Source organism: Dipodomys merriami, unplaced genomic scaffold (assembly GCF_024711535.1).
Source record: "Dipodomys merriami isolate MVZ:Mamm:240054 unplaced genomic scaffold, mDipMer1.0.p SCAF_11, whole genome shotgun sequence".
NCBI lineage: Eukaryota > Metazoa > Chordata > Mammalia > Rodentia > Heteromyidae > Dipodomys > Dipodomys merriami.
Genome location: NW_027202382.1, coordinates 1641382 through 1661257, shown reverse-complemented (window position 1 = coordinate 1661257; position 19876 = coordinate 1641382). Strand labels below are relative to the sequence as shown.

General features: G+C 39.0%; 1 protein-coding gene and 1 pseudogene across 2 annotated transcripts in view; one reads left to right on the top strand and one right to left on the bottom strand.

Moving 5' to 3' along the window:
- Positions 1-19876, bottom strand: part of Sh3gl2 (SH3 domain containing GRB2 like 2, endophilin A1) — a 193874-nt gene that overhangs the window by 126536 nt on the left and 47462 nt on the right. The gene's annotated exons all lie outside the window — the stretch shown is intronic.
- Positions 17428-17536, top strand: LOC138822380 (U6atac minor spliceosomal RNA; annotated as a pseudogene).

Below are 19876 nucleotides of genomic sequence, written 5' to 3'. Positions count from 1 at the left end.
TTGATACAGGCTGAACTTTTCTTAACACAACAAATCAAAGAAAGGTTGGACAAATGGGATTGCACGAAACTGCATGGCAAAGGACATAGATAGAAAGATCAATAAAAAACCCATGGGTTGGGAGATCTTCATTAGCTATACAACAGACAAATGTCTAAAATATACTTAGAATTAAATCTGATGGAGTGGTGCTCTTTATCAAAATTCTATCATAGCTGGGCACAGGTGGCTCATGTCTGTAATACTAGCTACTCAGGACGCTGAGATCTGAGGATCACGTTCAAAGCTAGCCCAGGCAGAAAAGTCTGTGAGACTCTGATCTCCAATAAACTACTAGACAACTGGAAGTGGTGCTGTGTTTCAAGAGGTAGAGTGCTTGCCTTGGGCTGAAGAGCACAGGGACAGCGCTCAAGCCCAGAGTTCAAGCCTCACAACCGAGAAAAAAAAATCTATCATAGAACTTAGTACAAAAGCTGACTGCAGGTTACAGTATTGTCCCTCTGGGTTGTCAGATGAGCCTACACTGGCAGCTACTTCCAAAAGTTGTTTTCATCAGGTTCGACCCGGAGGAGCCAAACATTATCACAGGAAATACCTTTGAGTTTTTCCAATTCACCAAAAGACAGACTTAAGATTTGAGAACTGCCAACACAAAACTTTAGAATTCTAACGGCTCTATTTGAAAGAAGCCAATGACTCATTTTCTAAGCAGCTTTGATTGTATCAAGGTACTATTGCAGTACCTTTTGGAAGGTGAATGTATTAAGGATTCATGACAAGAAAATATTAAAGGCAATGTTTCTTCTCAAGTGTCTACAGAATTTACCAATGCTACAAAGCAAATTCTATGTGTTTTTTTATTTTTTTATTTTCAGTTTTATTGTTTAAAACCTATGACTTTTCACAAGTATGCTAGGTAAACTTTACTACTGATCTGGATCCCTAGTCCCAGCACTATCTTGGGGCAAGTTTAAAAATCAGTATCTGATTTTCCAAAAGAAGAACAAAAGGACAAAACCGAACTTCTTTGCTTGCTGTTGAAGACTGTTAATATGTGGTTCCTAATTGCTTTCCAAACTAGCTTCTGTCTCTTGCTGTGTATAGTACTATAGCTAGATGGACTACATAGTTCTCACACCCATGTTAATGCCTTTGACAGTGTATTGCCTTAATTTTGATCATATTATCTTCCCCAAACACTCATCTCTCCATAAAAAGTCTGTCCATTTTCTAGGTCCAGTTTCAAGGATAGCTCTTTGAATACAAGTGCTTACATGTCACACATGCTTACCTCATGGCTGCCAGGTGGTGCAGAAAATATAGTAAGAAGGAGTCAGGGTCAAGATAATACCCTTCAAAGGCATGCCCCCTTCTCTCCTCCATGCTGTCTCCACCTCTCAAAGTTCTACCATCTCCCAATAGTCTACTCAAATTCTCAATTAATGACTCGATTCAACCACTGATTAAGTCACAGCCTCCATTATCTAACAGTCTCTGGAAATGCCGGGACAGGAACACCCAGAAATGCCTTATGCTAATCTCTTAGGTGTGTCTTAATTTACTCTTGACAACCAAAATTAGCCATCACAATCCCCTAGGAAAGCCACTTTAACCATTATCATTAAGGTGCTTCCTATGTGGTACCAAATGATTTATAGCTTCATTGTACCTAACCTTTGCCATGATTTAGTTTCATAACCTGCTCTACAGATTGAGAGGATAGATAAGCTTTAAATGTTAAATGTGAGCATAAAGAACAACAGCTGAACCTGAACCAATATTTGCCAGTTACATACTTCTAAATCAGCAGTTTCTTATTTTAAATTTTGTGTTTGTTCATGTACACACTTATACAAAATGTCTGTAACAAACCAGCCTCTTTCATAGAGCTTTTCTAGCATTAAGTGAAATTGCCCATATAAGGCATTTAGCACAGCATTTGGACATACCAAGTGAACTTTCTGAGTGTTTACTATCAGACTTTCCTTATCATAACTTGCATAGTAGTTTGTCTATTGGAGAAATAAGAATATATTAGTGATTTTTACCCTGTCAACTTCAGGTCAGTAGAAAACAGTCTGATGAAGACGCATTTTACTTATAAATTAACATGTTGAACACCTTTTGTACAACTACCAACAAGAATATGAATTTAAAACATGTATGGATTGATGTGCCCTGGCTCCTTATCTGCTATCACATGGTAATTCATTAAAGGAGCAAGAGAAGCCAGTGACTGAGTTTAATTACAGAGGGGCAACAACAGCTATTTATGTAGACCTGCTACTAGGAGAAGGATAAACCAAGCATGTGGTTTATAAGGAAGTAGTCAGCAGCCACAGTACAAGAAGACTCTTTATAAAAGCTTAGTAATATTTGCTAATGATCTCATTCAGGTGAAAACTGCATTTTTTCAACTTTCCTATAATTAAAAGAGGTTTGTAATTATATATTAAAATCCAATTCTAGGATTTGCTTAGAATTTATCCATTAAGTTTCATAATTTCCAAAGGGAAGATTTTCAGTATTTACATTATTCCTTAGAAATCAATTTAAGAAGTAAACATTATGTTATTAACTATTATGTTACCTTAGACAACTACTGAAAGAAACAATTTTCTATCTTCAATTATTACCTACAAATATCACATCATGCATACAAATGCTATATATGTACAAAGCTCCTACCTGTCTTTTAATTGGGTTGACTATTTTAAGAGTTTTGTATTTTGAACTTGTTTTCTAAATATTTTCTCGTATGCCTACCTTTCTTTTTCTTCAGGTATACCTCTTAAATAACCAAAGTTTTAAATTTTGATGAAATCTGTTTTACTATTGTTATTTTGCAGTCTATCCTTTTTTGTATCTTTTTGAAGAAATCACTGCCTAATCAAAGGTCACAATACAAAAATGGCAATGCTTTCATCTTAATTCTTCCAATTTAGAATTCAAGCATTCCTTCTAGATACTGATACAGAACTGTTAAATAAGTTACCCGTGGCTCATGGCCTCCTCAACCAAAACTGACTTCCCAATAGTGCTTTACAGCACTAAAGGTCTTAACATTGTAGGAGGTCACACAGTCACCACTTCTGAGTTAGCCTAGCATCTAGCTCAGACCTATTCAGATCTCCACACTACCATTTCCTCCCAACGTGACCTTGAAGCCACTTAACCTTTCCTCTAGGGAGCACAAAGAAAAATCCTAACACCTAGTCAAAGGAGGTGTTTGTAAGATAGTAATAACATAACGTGCATATGTCATAGAGTAATCAACCACCAACTATCATATTTATTTTATACATAGGTCAATGAAGGATAGACATAAGCTTACTTGCCTGAAGGTAAAGCCATCAGTGCTCTCAAAATATGGTTCTTAGGCCAGAAGCATCAACCTTGCCTGGGAACTTGCTAGAAATGAAACTTCTTAAGATAACTTGAATCAGAAATTCTGGAGGTGGGGTAGATTTGTAGTCTTGACAAATCCCCAGCAATTTCTATGCCCATTAAAGTTTGAGAGCCAAGAAAACAGAGAGAAGTCAGGACTCCCATATACCCATACACACCATACACACCGCCACCACCAGCCACCACCACTGTCTCAGTTAGAGGAATAGCCTGTAGGATGTTGGAGAGGGGTGGCTAGTAGGAGGGCTCTATTGGGAGAAGATTTTGCCCTGGCTGCAGAGATGCCCACCTTCCAGCTGTTTCTGGCTTAAAGGGAAAAGTGGCTCAGACCAAGTCCACAAGACAAAGAAGCTCATGTTCTGCAGGTCTCTTGGCCCCACAAAAAAAGAGGGATGTGGTAGAACTGTGTATTCTTCAAATCTCAGCTTTCATGATATTCTCAAAGGGATATTGTTTTGCTATTCTATCTATAACAGTTTCAATCACTTTGAAATTATTCTCCATCTCATTATTTGGTTTCTGTACAATATTCTTCACAACTGACTATATATTCTCATTTAGTTATTTCGTTAATTTTTTAATCTACCTCTGATTTACTAAACAAGCTTAAACAGGAGAGGGATCTTATATGTGGAGTTGCATATCTCTAACTCTCAATCCAGGACCTGAAATGTAGAAGAAACCCTGTGCTTTTTGTATAGTGGGTGAATAAACAAATGAATATCCAATACCTCAAGAAAGATGTTTTAATTGTTTGGAAATGTGTGGGGAAATGAAAACCATCTGAGTTGCACTGGAACATCTTGAAAAACATTAGTCTTATGGAATCCATGTTTGGGGATCAAAAGCTTGATAAATCAAGATTGTCTGATGGAGGAATCTAAATTGAGTGTTTGATCTAGCTCATTAGTAACTGGATTTGTTTGCATGTGTTAACTTCCAAGGTCATTATCCTACTTCAATGAAGTTAAGGCTCACAAAGGACAATACCCTTGCCTAATATCACACAACTAAGAGAGACAAGACTCAATCCTCACTTGTATGTCTGAAGGGAATGCTGCTTCCACTGTTTTCTTGTCCCTATGAAGGCCAATGTGGAGTTTTTTTCATATGACTTTATTCATTCAAAGATGTTACAGTAGCTGGGTATTAGTGGCTCATGCTTATAATCCCAGCTACTCAGGAGGCTGAGATCTGAGAATCCTGTTTCTAAACCAGCTCAGTCCAGAAGTGGAGTTGTGGCTCAACTGGCAGAGTGCTAGCTTTGAGCAACAAAGCTTAGTGACAGTGCCCAGGCCCTAAGTTCAAGGCCCAGGACCAGCACAAAGAGAGAGAGAGAGAGAGAGAGAGAGAGAGAGAGAGAGAGAGAGAGAGAGACAGACAGACAGACAGACAGACAGACAGACAGACAGACAGACAGACAGACAGACGGACAGACGGACAGATAGACAGACAGACAGACAGACACAGAGAGAGAGAGAGAGAGAGAGAGAGAGAGAGAGAGAGAGAGAGAGAGAGAGAGAGAGATTAAGTAGTTTGGGGCATTAGGAGCTCCCAAATGGGTAAAAAGCATGTCCAGACCCTAAGTAACAGAACAAGTGCTTCAACACAGCTATGAGCCATGGCTTGGGGATTACAGGCGCTCAAAAGCAATAGTTATAGAAGACTGGGAATTTGAGAAACATCTGCATGGTTTTGAATCTGATGACCATGCCCCAGTTGGTCTCTATCTTCCAGGGGGTCCACTTGCTCAAGTAACAATCTTCACTCACAGCACAAGAGACTAAAGCTGTGATATACTTTAAACTATGACATAAACACTGTTTATTCTTATATCTAAAAGTTATCAAGCCAAAATACCCAATTTATCCCAAGTTCCACCCAAAAACTTCAACTCTTTTTTCAGAAAACAAGGCTACTAAGAACATACCATTTTAGGAAGTAATTAGTGGTTTAGAGCAAGTATTCCCGTATATGCAAAGTGGAAAAAATATTTGGCAATAGCCATGTATCTTCACACATGGAGACCTCCATTCTGTTCTAGTGGCCAGCATACTAAAATAACTATACAATCTCAAAAATAAAAACACCAAAGTAAAACAAAGTAGGCAACAATTACAGCAACAAATAGAGATAAGTGGCCTGAATTTTGATTTTGGCTGCAAAGACATTGAGAATAAGATAACTTGTGCTAATTCAGAAAACATTAGAAAAACTACTTGAATTAACTATCTACTTTATTTCCTAGTATAGGTTAAATATTTGGTTTGATGTAGGAAAAAAGTTTATTAACTCCACAGCTAGTAAACTTGCACAATGAAAAAAATAACCTTCCTCAAACAAAAGAACATCACATCTAGTTTCCTTTAATATTATTAAAGTAGCTAAACTGTTGGAAATTATACTGTACCCTGGTTCCATTGGTGGAGGTCATTTTGTAGAGTCTTATCAGCACACTAAAAAGGAACGATGGCTTGGGTTAGACAAATGCTACTGTGTGCTGAATGTTGTATCATAAGGTTTCCTCCCACGAGTAGTTCAGCTGAAAAGGCAACAGAACACTCTTTGTGACAAGAGTTTGGGTATGGGATAAGACTGCTTATGGCAGGGTCTATCCATACAGTATGAAATATTCTCACACTACCACAGTGGCAAATCCTGGCACAGATCTAAAACTGTTGTGATAAAGTGCAACTTAGATTTCTCATTCCAAAGGTAGCACATAAATACTTTGTGGTGTCTGTATGTGCCAGTACTGGGGCTTGAACCCAGAGTCTATGTACCATCTCTTAAGCTTTTGCACTCAAAGCTGATGCTCTACCACTTGAGCCATAGCTTCACTTCCAGGTTTTTGCTAGTTAATTTGAGATAAGAGTTTCACAGACATTTCTGCCAAGCTGCCTTTGAACCACTATCCTCATATCTCAGCCTCCTAAGTAGCTAGGATTACAGATATGAGCCACTGGTACCCAATAATACTTCTTTTTTAGTACTAATACTTTTAACATCATTATTAATATTTTATACATAAGCACTTGCACATGCACGCATACACACAAATCCAAATCCAAACCCATTTGACATTCTATGAAAATCGCAGATCAAGTGCCCACAATCTAGTCACTGCATTTGCTTCCTCTGGGTTACTTGACACCATCACTTTGCTGACACACGGCACCTACAGAATCAATTGCCATGTGAGCCTTTCATCCTTCCAATCTTTCCAACTAATGCTCTCTAACATGAGATGGGAAAGACCAGAAAATCCTTGGAGAATTGAAGGGGTCCATTCATTTTTCTCCCTTGCTCCTAAATGCCCAGAGGCTTCACAGCTGACTCCACAAGACAGACCAAGGATCTAAACCACATCTGCTAGACTCACCTGTTGTGCACACTTTAAGCAACTTTTAGTTTCTCAGCAGGTACCTGCCTTTTCCACCTGGCTGGGTCCTCTATGAGTCTGGCAATATGCATCTTCAGCCCCCAGAAAAGGGATGCTAGACCCATTCTAAGTGCTCACATGAACCTAAATCAAACTGAGCTCCTACAGGTAAGCTGTTCAACTCCATGCCTCCTTTCTTTTACATATAGAGGCCTTCAAGGAAGCACCTGAATTGGACCCTGAGCCTCCCACAGAAGCTTTCACCACCCACAGCATAAAAATGCTTATTCTTTCTATCAGGGTCCTGCTGCAAGTTCATCATGTATCTCTATTAATTATAATTCAGAAAGCCAAAGGAGAGTCCACATTTAACTGGTGCTTAAAATCTATTGGCTAACCCAAGTATCCAACGTCATCACCACCCTGATTATGTCCCTTAAGCTGTCTAATTAATGTTATGCTAACTCTTCCACTGAGTTTTTCTCATAAGAAAGCCTTCAAGCCACAGTAAAGTCTTTCCAAAAACAAGCCTGAAAAGCAGCAGCTCAATCTAAAAAGAAAATGTTTCTTCCAGGAAAACGTAAGGTTTTAGGAAGCCCCAAAAAAGGAATTATCAGATTGACTTCAAAACTATAACAAAGTATTGACATTTTTCAGGTCAATTTCAAAAATTTAAAAGTAAGCATGTAGACAAGGAACAGCCCCAAACCTTTAGTATGCCAACCTCTCTACTTTGCAAAGAAAGTCTTTTCCAGCTAAGCATGAGGAAATTAAAAGGCTTATTTTCAGGAAAAAAAATGGTAAGGACATTGTAACGTGGAGAGAATTATGCATAGGGGTGGTATGCAAAATGTTTAACTCTATCATTTTCAATGTCTGTGGTCTGCTAGCTCTATATTGCTGTCAGGACTGATACGAGGAAGAGGTTGTAGTCAAAGGACATGGCAGAGGAAAGCTACTCACTTAAGGACAGCCAGGAAGTAGACAAAGAAAGAGGAAGGGTCTTTTTTAAAAAATAAGTTTTTTTATTGTGAAAATACTGTACAGAGGGATTACAATCACATAAGCAAAGTAATGAGTACATTTCTTATCAAGCATTGTTGTCTCTTCCTTTGTTTTTCCCCTAACCATCCCTTCCCTCCCATTTCTACAACTACATCCCCCCCATGCACACACACACACACACACACACACACACACACACACACACACACACACACACACACACACACACACACACACACACACACACACACACACACACACACACACCCCACCCCACCTAAATTGTAAAGTTCATTTTTCAACATAGCAACTTGTACATCTCATTGTTATGAGTACATTTCTTATCAAGCATTGATGAGCCAAGGTCTATCATTAAAGTAAGTCTCCACTGACCTACTTCTTCCAATTCAGCACCATATCCTTATAGACCATTAATCCTCCATGGATGAAGTTTGCACCCTTATGATTCAACCACCTCCCTAAATAGCACTACCAATGAGGACCAAGTTTTCACAGTACATGAGCCTTTGGAAGACATGTCATATCCAATCCTAATACCGTGGACACTGTCACTGTACTGGAAGCTAAGAGGAAGTGGTCAAAAAAGGTGAAGGAAATGGCTCACTACAGAAACACATTGGCAGTTGACATGCAACCTGAGAAACTGTAATTAGCCTGCTTCTCAAATGCAAATAGTTCATCTAAAAATCCACATTCAATCTCCATAATGATCAGAGTCATTCTAGAGCAAAGCTGTACAATATATTTTCAGTCAATTGAGGGTGGTAAAGGGTATAGATAGGAAAATAAATCTCAAGATAAAATTAAGACTTATTAATTCACTGTATTCATATACTACTCTAAGAAAGACTCGGAAAAAAAATTATATTAAGTGAAGTAAGCCAGACCCAACGAAACAAAGGTCCCATGGTTTCCTTTATTTTCAATAACAAGTATATGTCTAGGACAAGCAGAAAAGGTCAAAAGCTATGTACATATGACCACATAAGATGAGGCTAGGTGAAACGAACCCCAAGATAGGGAAACAAGTGGTTTTATCTTTCTTGCTGTTGTTTTTAATGTGCTTATAAGGTACTATGTGATTTTTTTGTTTCTTTTGTATGTTCTTTCCCCGTGGTATAACCCCTGTTTTCACTGTATTTGATTCCAGTGCCCTGTATCTTGTGTATATACATTTTTCTAATTTGGGGAGGGGAAAAGAAATAACAAAATGCTGAAATAAGGATACAGGTTGACCCATTGTAACAATGAGATATATAAGACACTATGTTGAAAACAAACTTTACAACTTCGGTGGTAGGGGGAGGGAAGAGTTGGGGAGGAATGGAGGGAATGGATGGTAAGGGAAAAACAAAGGAGGAGGTAACAATGCTCCATAGGAAATATACTCATTACCTTACTCATGTAATTGTAACCCCTCTGTACAGTATTTTTACAATAAAAAATACATACAGAAAAAAAATTTAAAAATATTCTATTACAGGTGTAAAGAAATATAAAGTATTAAAAGTAATGTGTTCTTAATTAAACTGACTGTCTATTAGGAAAACATGGCATTTTATCCAAGTCCTATTAGAGCTGAAAAGTCCCTTCAAGATCAATTTATAGTATAAAATTCTTATTTTAGAGATGAGAAAACATATATCCAAAAGACCAAGATAAATCATTTGCATTCGAAACATCCTAATGATTGGCTGTGGGAGGAGAATTATTGTGAATACTAGGAGGCCAGGGCTGGATAATATATGTCTTGCTCTCTCGATGAACTACTAAAACATCACTTTTTTATTTCATTATTTTAAAAAAAATACTACCGAAAGCTGATTTGTTTAGAAGAACTACGGGAACATTTTAGAATCTGATATATGTATATCGTTAACTGTTTAAAGTCTGTACATTCCACATTTCAGGCTTGTTTTACTAACAGAATACATTCTAATAGTGAAGGCTTGAGATCAATCAGTTCAATTCATCATTTCACCACTTCCTCCACAGAGGCACTACTACCAAGCAATGGGCGTGCAGAGGCTTTGGGCATTTTTTAATGCTATTGAGTCATATATATTAACTCACTTGCTACTTATCTTTCCTTCTCATCATAATGATTAAATATACATGATGAACAACCAAGTTCCTAAACAACTGGAGTGTCCTAACCCGCTGTAGTCAGTAAGGGAGAAAGGGCCATGACTGAAGAAACTGTCAGTGGCCAATCTCATCATGCCCCTAAATAGTAGGCAGACTGCAGGTATTGCCACCCTATTTAACAAATGGGGCTTGGGAGTATTACATTGTTGCTCAGTAAAATGAGGAAACAGAATGGAATAATCAGCAGTAATTTTTTTCTGGTCTCTGGACTTACTGGTGTTATGTCACTATCACAAAGGTCTTAAAAAGAAACAGAAGTCATAGAATGTGCTTTTTGCTTTTTACCCATATACCACATTCTGCTCTTCCCAACCATTCCACTTCATACCCTTCCTCATACTGAAACCCAGCACAAATCCAAGCTCAAAACACCTGAGCAAAACCAGCACAGTATGCAGCCATATCAAGCCTAGGCTCTGGATAATTTTTAATGCTATTCAGGATCATATATTAAATCAGAGCAGACTATCATTGAGAAGCAAAACTTGGATAAAACAAAAGAAATAGGCTTACAGCAAGCTAAAAATGTTCTCTGAATACAAAACAAGAGGATCCACTGAATATGGCAAGATGTGGTGCTGGATAGACAATATCTGGCATCTTGTTCTTTTAAATTTCATTTCCCCTGAATTATCCTACACAAGCACTAGAACTACATGACAATTATAGATATGATACAATTGCAAGAATGACTCACATATACTGTAGTTCATTTCTGCCATGAAGCTATACTAACGCTTTACTGATTCTAAAATACACTGAGATTCATGGTATAAATAATTGCTCCATCTGAAAGACAGAAAATTCTTATGGCTAGGCCTAGATCATACATCTAAACGCCATGGTCATATTCGGAAGGTCAACACCCCAATCTCAGTCCTCCACAAAGGCTACATCCTGAACTTCGATGTAGCTTCATGCAGTTTGATGGACAGAAGACATCAGGGGAAAAGGGCAGTTTGGTTTTCTAGAAATTAATTAAAACATGGATTTTTTTATAAACAGTTGGTATTGCATATCACCATATGCTGGGCTAGGGTGAGCTTTACTTCTAAAAATACCAAAGCTTCTCTGATGGAATTGGATCTGAGATCAATTCCTCAGCTGGCATCCAATACAAAGCCTTATTTCCCTCTCAAGGTGTATAAAAGAACAGCTGGCAGGATTTCACCCACTAATATTTAGTGCCAATGCTCAAGTATCCCCTGAGCTGGACAAATCTTCCCATAATATTTTGGTTAAAATTAAAGTTACCCACTAAAAAGGAAAGAAAAAGAGAAAGCCAGGTACTGGTGGCTCATGACTATAATTCTGGCTACTTTAGGAATCTGAGTTCGAGAGGTTTATAGTTCAAAGCCAGCCTATACAGAAAAGTCCATGAGGTTCCACCTTCAGAATAACCAGAAGAAAAGCTAAGTTGGAGGTGTGCTTCAAGTGATACAGCATCAGCAGGGAAGCAAACCTTGCAAAGCAAGTGGGTACACTGGCAGATAGATAGCTGGGGCAAGGGAAGGAGGGATAGGCACAGGATAGAGACAGATAGAGAAATAGATATGCATTAAAGGAAAAGAAAGCTCCAATCCAGCTTCAAATATGTGTTCATACTTCAGCTTTTTTCACCTTAAAATCTTCACATCAGTCAAAAGGTTTGAAGTAACCAAGGCAAAGTGCACTCTATTAGATGGGACACCTACTTACATGAGTAGATAGGTATGTGCATACACCAGAAGTGTGATAAGGCCATTCCAGAAATGGAGACACATTTAACCTGCATTTGAGAAACAGACTTCTGTTCCTACCCTCCTTACAACTATTCAAAAGACACTATTTAGATTATGAGTATTTAGGGAGGTAAAGGAGTCAAGAGAAGCGTTACATGATTTTAAAATGCCCATGAGCCAGTAACATACTAAGTATTTGATATATTTTAGCTCACTTGGAATGCAATTTCTTATTTTGATGATATAAGGAAACTGAGTCTCAGAAGATGGTAACTGCTTTGGCCACAGATAGAATTCTGAGCTATTCAGCTCAATACTACAAAGATTCCATTTCAAAGGTCCATTCAAATTCCTCTGGGAAAAGGGTTCCCAGAGTTCTTAAGTCTCTTGTTTATCATCATGATCATACTGTACAATAGGGGAAAGAAGGGGAAGAAGTTAAAAGAGAACGGGGAGTTTGCTACCTCATTCATGTAATCCTAGCTACTCATGAGATCTAAGGATTGTGCTTCGAAGCCAGCCTAGATAGAAAAACCCTTAAGACTCTTATCTCCAATAAACCAGCAAAAAAAAAGCACTGGAAATGCAAGTATGGCTCAAGTAGGAGAGCACCAACCTGGAGCAAAAAAGCTAAGGTAGAATATGGAAAGCCCTGAGGCCAAGCTCAATACAACTAGGAAGCCTGCTGCCTAATCTTCCCAGGTTGCAGCTTCTTCATAGAGTCACTAGAGCAGTGAAAATAAACCATCCACAGTTCGCGGATAAGGAGCCTCTCAGCCACCCAGCATGCAAGGTGCCTTCTGCTGGTGCCCCCTTGGAGCCTCTTTCCCAGGAGCTTTACCTGGCTTTTATCCTCTGTTTACACAATTGCCATAGAGGGATACAGGGGCATGGTAGGATAATAAATATCTCCTCAAAATACCATCAGAGCACAGCTACCACATTCTTTTTTAACTGGTAACATTCATAGCAATACAAACAAATTATACCATCAGAATTAAAAATAAAAATTTATCATGTCAATGTGAGTACAACTAAATCACCTTGAACGTATGATGAGTTTAATAATTGTTTGTAATGGCTGAAAGCAGGTAACAGATGGTCTCTGCTTGCTAACACTTCACTTCTGTTATTCTAGCAGAGTCACTGCAGGGAAGAAGGCCACCATTACAGGCCCACAGTGTAGAAGAGTTCTGTGCTGCCTCACAATAGAACATAGGAAAGCAACTGTGATCTAGCGCTTCCTACAGCCCTCCTATGCCTCCAAGCAAAGAGTGTTCATTCTCTGCCTCTCACAAGAGGATGAGCTGATGGAAACTCGGGGCACCATCTATGTTTGCACTGATGTGACTTATGGCATTGCAGGGTAAACAGGGAAGGAACAGGACACAGGGGTGTCTTGTTGGTGCCTCCTAAGAAAATTGATAGCTGATCTTCTTGTTGCTTGAGTATGCTGCAAGAACACTGGCTTTGGAGCCTGGCGGGCTTGACTAGTCATCCCTATTCTTCTATTAGATAGATTAAACATGTCATTTAATCTTTAATACTACATTACAGGGTGGTCATAGAACTGAATGAGAAGATGAACATACAGCACATAATCCAAGGCCTGACAGGAAGTAGAAGGTAAAGCAAGTCATCCTGGCTCCTGGCACAGACCCTGTCCAAGATAGCAGGTGGAGGAGAAGTCCCAATGCTGCAACAATGGAGGCCATTTTCAAGGACTTCCCTCCCTTGACTCTCCTACAGAGTAAAGGGCTCAGGAATCTAAGAGGGACATGGAAGGCAGAGCCAATCCTCCAAAGGGAGGTAGAGAAGACACACCAGAGGCCACAATGGGAGGGCGGGGAGAGATTGTTAATGTCTATCGGAATCTACAGAAAGCTAGAGAAACCTTTCTCAGAAGAACACATTCATGCAGCTTACATTTAATTTCAGGATAATCACAGGTTCCCCAAGGACGCCTAAATTAATGGCCTCCCATTTACTAGCAGAGGTTAACTGGTGTGTTCCTTGACAGAATTATACAACATTGTCTTTGTTTTAGCTGTTTTACTTTAAAAACAAACAAGAAATCATTACTACTATTTGAAAAATCCATGAGTCTGAAAGCCTTTAATAAAAATAACAAAAACAAACAAACAAAAAGCCATGGAACAGGACAAATGAGAGAGGAAAACAGAGCCCAACTAAGGTCCAATGAGGGGCCGGGGACCACTGTGTGGCTCTCTATCCTTAGGTGGTCTCCTTAACTGGGCTTTCCAAACATCTTCCACCAGCGCACTCCAGCCACTCCCAAAGGCAGCCCTGGGACAGGTAATCTGAAATACATTGGCTGAGATTCTCTTGGCATACAGAGACTAATGGGGGAGGGGAAAGCAGGTGCCTGGTAGAGGTCAGAAGCTATCCCAGATCAGCACCTGCCAAGCACACAAATCTGGATCTCACAGGCTCCATCTGCTGTATTCTGTGGTCAAACCGCCCTCAGGGAACTATAATTAAAGAATCAAAAGAAACTAGAAATGGTCAGATAAATTGATGTTAGGCGAAATGAAGCCCAAGATAAGGACTCAAATCGTTTTTCTTTCTTGCTATTGTTTCTAATATATTTATAAGATGATTTCTTTGTCACTTTGTATGTCCCTTCCCCATGGTATAACCCCTGTTTTCACTGTATTTGATGTTGGCATAATTTGGGGAGGGGAAGGGAAAAAACAAATCGTTTAAATAGGGATACAGGTGGACCCATTGCAACAATGAGATGTATAAGATGTTATGTTGAAAAACGAACTTTACAACTTTGGCTCTAGGGGGAGAGTACGGGAGGGGAGCAGGGAGGTGGGGAGAGGGAAATGGGAAGGGATGGGAAGGGGAAACAAAGGAGGAGGCAACAATGCTTGATAAGAAATGTACTCATTACCTTACTCATGTAATCGTAACCTCTCTATATGGTATTTTCACAATAAAAAATAATTAATAAAAAAGAGACAGCATCCAAATGACGAACATAAATTTATAAACTTAATGAAGTCCAAGAGGAAAAAAAAATCAAAAGAACAACTTCCTTCCCTTGCAAGGTAGTTTATCAGCTCAGGTAAAGGAGATCAGATGAGGAAGCCTACATTTAAAAACAAGGAGGAAAAACAGCCTCTCTGCTCTGCTTCAACCTCAAAAGGCAGTGAGATCTATACCTCTGTAATTTGTTTTATTGCCTTGGGGTGACGACCCAGGGGTTTAGGATAAAGCTCTTGAGAGATAGGTTCACCAGGAAGACCACAGAGTGATCTCAGCTCCTCCTTCATTCTCCTCATGAAAAGTTGTGCTCAGATAGGAAGTTGACTAAGAAGGTAGAAATCCATCCCCACTGTCTACCCTCAACAATTTCTTTTCTTTTCTTTTTTTTTTTTTTTTTGAGGTGGGGGGTCCGGTCGTGGGGCCTGAACTCTGGGCCTGGGCACTGTCCCTCAGCTCTTCAGCTCAAGGCTAGTGCTCTACCACTTGAGCCACAGCACCACTTTCAGCTTTTTTCTTTTTGCTTATGTGGTGCTGAGGAATCGAACCCAGGGCCTCAGGCATGCAAGGCAAGTGCTCTACCACTGAGCCACCTTCCCAGCCCTACCCTCAACAATTTCTAAGCCACTTGATCCACTACCTGGACTGACTTACCTGCCTCAGTTTCTGAATGCTCAGGACCTCAGTGAAGGACCCTGAATCTAGACAAGAAGCTCTGGAACAAAGTCCTGATTCAGCCACTTAACCAGCTGTCTTTGCCTTATTTCTCACATGTAAAATATAATTATTCTCCCCTAATGACCACACCAGCCTTCTGTTGAGAGTATTGGGAAATTTGAGGATAACTTTAATTTCAAACTGGAAACGTTAGAAAATACATTGTAAATTACTAGGGGCAGGGTCATGCAGGGAGATGAACTGTTTAAAAAAAAAAAAAAAAAGAAGAGGAGGAACCATGTGTTGCAAAGCCCTGCAGCAAAGATTGCAGGCTGCTTCCCCCAAAGGAAGCAGAACATTCTGCCTTCATCATTCACCCAAGACAACCCAATATTAAAGGAGAGCTGACAGAGTTGGTGAGACCACAGGACAAATAAAAGTGCAAGCATGAGAGAGCACCAGAATATGATTCATTAAAAAGCAGCCCAGTCCCCTCCCCAAAGGGACAGCCAAAGGAAACGGACACAATCTGTCAGCCAACTCCAGCCAAAGATGGCAAATACATAAAATCTGAGACTAATCTTCATCACACATATATTTCTGAATATATATTTTTCTCCCTTAACAATTACAAATCAAAATTGTCCTGCCTGACTATTTCTACTTGATTTGTCATCTACCAGGAAATAGGAAGTTTCCAAAGCCAAACTTCACAGACCTGAAAGGCTCACCCAAAATGTTAGCTTTACTCTGCAACTCTTTTCCTCACATATAGAAATTTGAGATTCTCAAAGAAATGGCTGGTTCTAAGGTCAGCATTTATAGGACAGTCATGGAATATGCTGTTATATGTGGAAGTAAAAATGCTCTCAAACCAAAAGCAATGATAGGGCTATGGACACAACTGAGCAAAGGAGTGAATTATAAACCAATGGAAAACTGGAGTTTATTAAGTCCATACCAGAAAAAAAAATAGCAATGAAGAGAGGGTCTTATAGTAGAACATGAAAGACAAAGGTACTCAGATGGAAAGCCATGACTATGTATCTTGCAGCATAAAGACAGACTCTGGTAAGAATCTTGTGGATGATAAATGTAGCACTGATTTGAACAAAATGTAGGGTATTTGTGTTCTTGAATAGTATTTCCCCATAGATGACTGCAAGAGAAAAATAAATAGTCAAGAAACATGTCAACATCATACCTGCAGAACATAATGGACACAACATACCTGCAGAAGTGGTACTCTGAGAAGGACACAAATCACCTCCATAGTACTCCCACTAATACCTGAAGCTAATCATGAAGAAACAGCCAATGACTACAAACTGAAAATCATTGTAATTTTTTAAGAGAACACACACAATCATAAAATTTGTGAATATAGGGCTGGGAAGGTAGCTCAGTGGTACAGTGCTTGCTTTGCATTAATGAGGCCCTGGGTTCGATTCCTCAGCACCACATAAGCAGAAAAAGCCAGAAGTGGTGCTGTGGCTCAAATGGTAGAGCGCTAGCCTTGAGCTGACAAACTGAGGGACAGTGCCCAGGTCCAGAGTTCAGGCCCCACGACCAAAAAAGAAAAAAATGTGAAAAAAATTGTGAATGCCAGGAGCTGGTGGCTCAGGCATACAATCAGAGTAAGTCAAGAGGCTGAGATTTAAGGATTGCAGTTCAAAGCAGCCTGGGCAGGAAAAGCTGTGAGACTCATATCTCCCATTTCTCCAATTAATTACAAAAAAGACTGGAAGCGGAGCTGTGGCTCAAATAAGAGGTCTAGTCTTGAGCAGAAAAGGTCAGGGACAATGCCCAGACCCAGAGTCAAAGCCCCATAGCTGACACACAAAAGAATGACCTTTTTTGCTAAAGACTAAGTTCTTCGTACTTTATTCTTTATTTCCAAATTAAAAGTCAAAACATATTGTGCTCTCATTCTCTAATAATACTCTTAAATACTTTCATGTCAGCTTTTACAATCTTCTCTTCAATTTTCTACATTTTCTAATTCTTAATCCCTGAAACTCTTCAATTCACTCCCTAACATGGGTATGTCTCTTGTTTTCAGTCTACATGCTAGTGTTGTATGAAAGGAGAGAAGGTTAGCATTCCCCTTGACAAGGATGGAAGAGGCCCTTGGGCCTGACAACACACAATACGGTTAAGGCATTGCCACCTACTTCAGTCTACATGCTAGATCTCACTTAAATCCAAGCTTTCACTGAAGAGACAAAGCTTACCTATCTGAGAACTTTCAGACATAGTGTTGGGGCCTGACAAACAACATGAAAGCCCAGCCTCTCACCCTCACCTTCTTCTTACCAGTGAGAGGCCCAGTCAGATGAAAGAGAAAGGAGAAAAAAATATATATAAAAAAAAAGATTTACCCTTTTAAGTAGCAGCAAACTGGAAGTGATTAATTTTAAAAACTCAGGGGAAAGGGAAGAAATAACAAAAAGTAGATATTTCATTCTGCTGTTATACCGAGTATAATTCTTATGCTCTGAAGAAATGAGTGTGGACAGTCTTTAAGTCTTTGTTTTTATGTCAAAAGCAAAGTCCCCATCAATTCAGTGACCAGAAGCCAGACTTCACTTATCAAGGCTGTATCTGGCCTTCTTCATTTTGATATCCAGTACACTGACAGCACCTTCCAGCCCACCCTGTCAGGTAATAAAGATAGGCCTAAGGCTACATCAGAAAAGCACAGGTGTTGTCAATTCTGCTACTATCTTTTCACATTTCCTACTTGGTAGCCATATTTTGTCTTCGGAGGAGAAATAATAAAGTAACAGGCATCTTTGATGGAATACAGGTATCAGGTGGGACATAATGTGGAAACAGATTTCTTATCAGTGCCCTAGGGATCCAATTCTTGTGTCTCCATTACTATGAAGATCTTTTCAATCATGCTGCTTCTGAAAAGACTGTCCCCTTTTAGGAAAGCTATTGAAATTACTACCAAGCCACACTGGCAGATTTCCACCTAAGAACTGGAAGCTATCCTCCCATTTGAACACTGCAGATGGCTTATTTGCATATTACAATTCTCCCAGTTCATGAGTGTTTGGGGGGATTATGGGAAGAAGCAGATGGGTGGACAAACTATTTTTTAATGTGTCACCCTGGAAAGTAACCAATCTAATAAATAATCTCTAAGGAATAAACAATTAATTGTGTGTATTCTTCATTAAAAGATTAGAGGGAGACATGTTTAAGTGCAGAAGATATAAAAAACACAAATATAAAAATCATCTAGGTCTAGTTTGCCCAAACTTTGCATTTGGGAACAGTCAAAAGATACAAAGATCCCTGATTCTGCTGGTAGAAATTAGTAACCTCAGCAATACTATTCAAAACATGGACACTGGTTATGGAAAGCCAAAATGGGAAAATTGTAGAAATTAAAGGTCAGAGACCACAAATTTTACTGAACAAAGTAGCAGTAAAAAGAAAAAACCTAGGGCAATTACTGGCATAATGCCACTCTAAAAGACAGTCCACTCTGCCCAGATCACCAAGTAATTTAAAGTAAAATTTGTTTTCGTTCTGAATTATCCACATAATGGCTTGGATTTTCTACAATTTATCACAGAGAGGCAGCAAGTGCACAATGAGAAGTAGCCATTTCTGTGAGTTCCAGTACCCACATTGTCAGACAGCCTTAGGCAAACTTAATCGCAAATAATGTTAAGTATCATTCTATCAATGTCTACATATCAATACTTCAGACTGAGTTCAAGAACAATCATCACAATCTTCCCTTTCCTATCTGGTTACATTAGAGAAACTCTTTGGCAATGCTCTGTGTGAATCAGCCACTGACTGATCACAGTCATTATGTGATTATGATTACAGGATGTGTTACAAAAAGTAGGAAGTATGTCACAAAGATTATCAAGACACTTTACTGGCTGACAGAGGCAAGTCTTACACATATTTAACAGACATAAAGTACTGCCTCTCAAGAAAGTAATCTTGCAACAACGCATAGTATGAGAATAATTCTAGTTTTGATCTACCTTCAGAGAAACAACTAAAAAGGTTCTATGTATAAAGAGATTCTCTGTAAAGTTAACTTCAGTAAAACCGGGCACTGGTAGTTCACACCTGTAATTCTAACTACTCACAAGTTTGATTTCCATAAAAATCACATTTATAAGACTTCTGAGGCAAAAAAATCTGAGTTTCCATCTCCAAAATAACCAGGAAAAAGCAGGGTTGAAGGTGTGACTCAGTTGGTAGAACACCAGTGAAACAAAGAAGCCCAACACACAAACACACACACACAGACACACAGACACACACATACACACACATGCACATAGTAAAGAAAAAGTGGAATTAAACTATCTGTTCAGAGATTACTGTTTCATATTGTATAGTTGTCTACAGGCACTAAAACATTTTTAAATACAATTAAATTTCAATGCATTTTTACAAAAACCACATAACAATAGCAATGAACTGAAAATTTGTCACTAACCTTTAAAAGCTCTTAAGATTTTTTTTTTTATAAATTGCATAT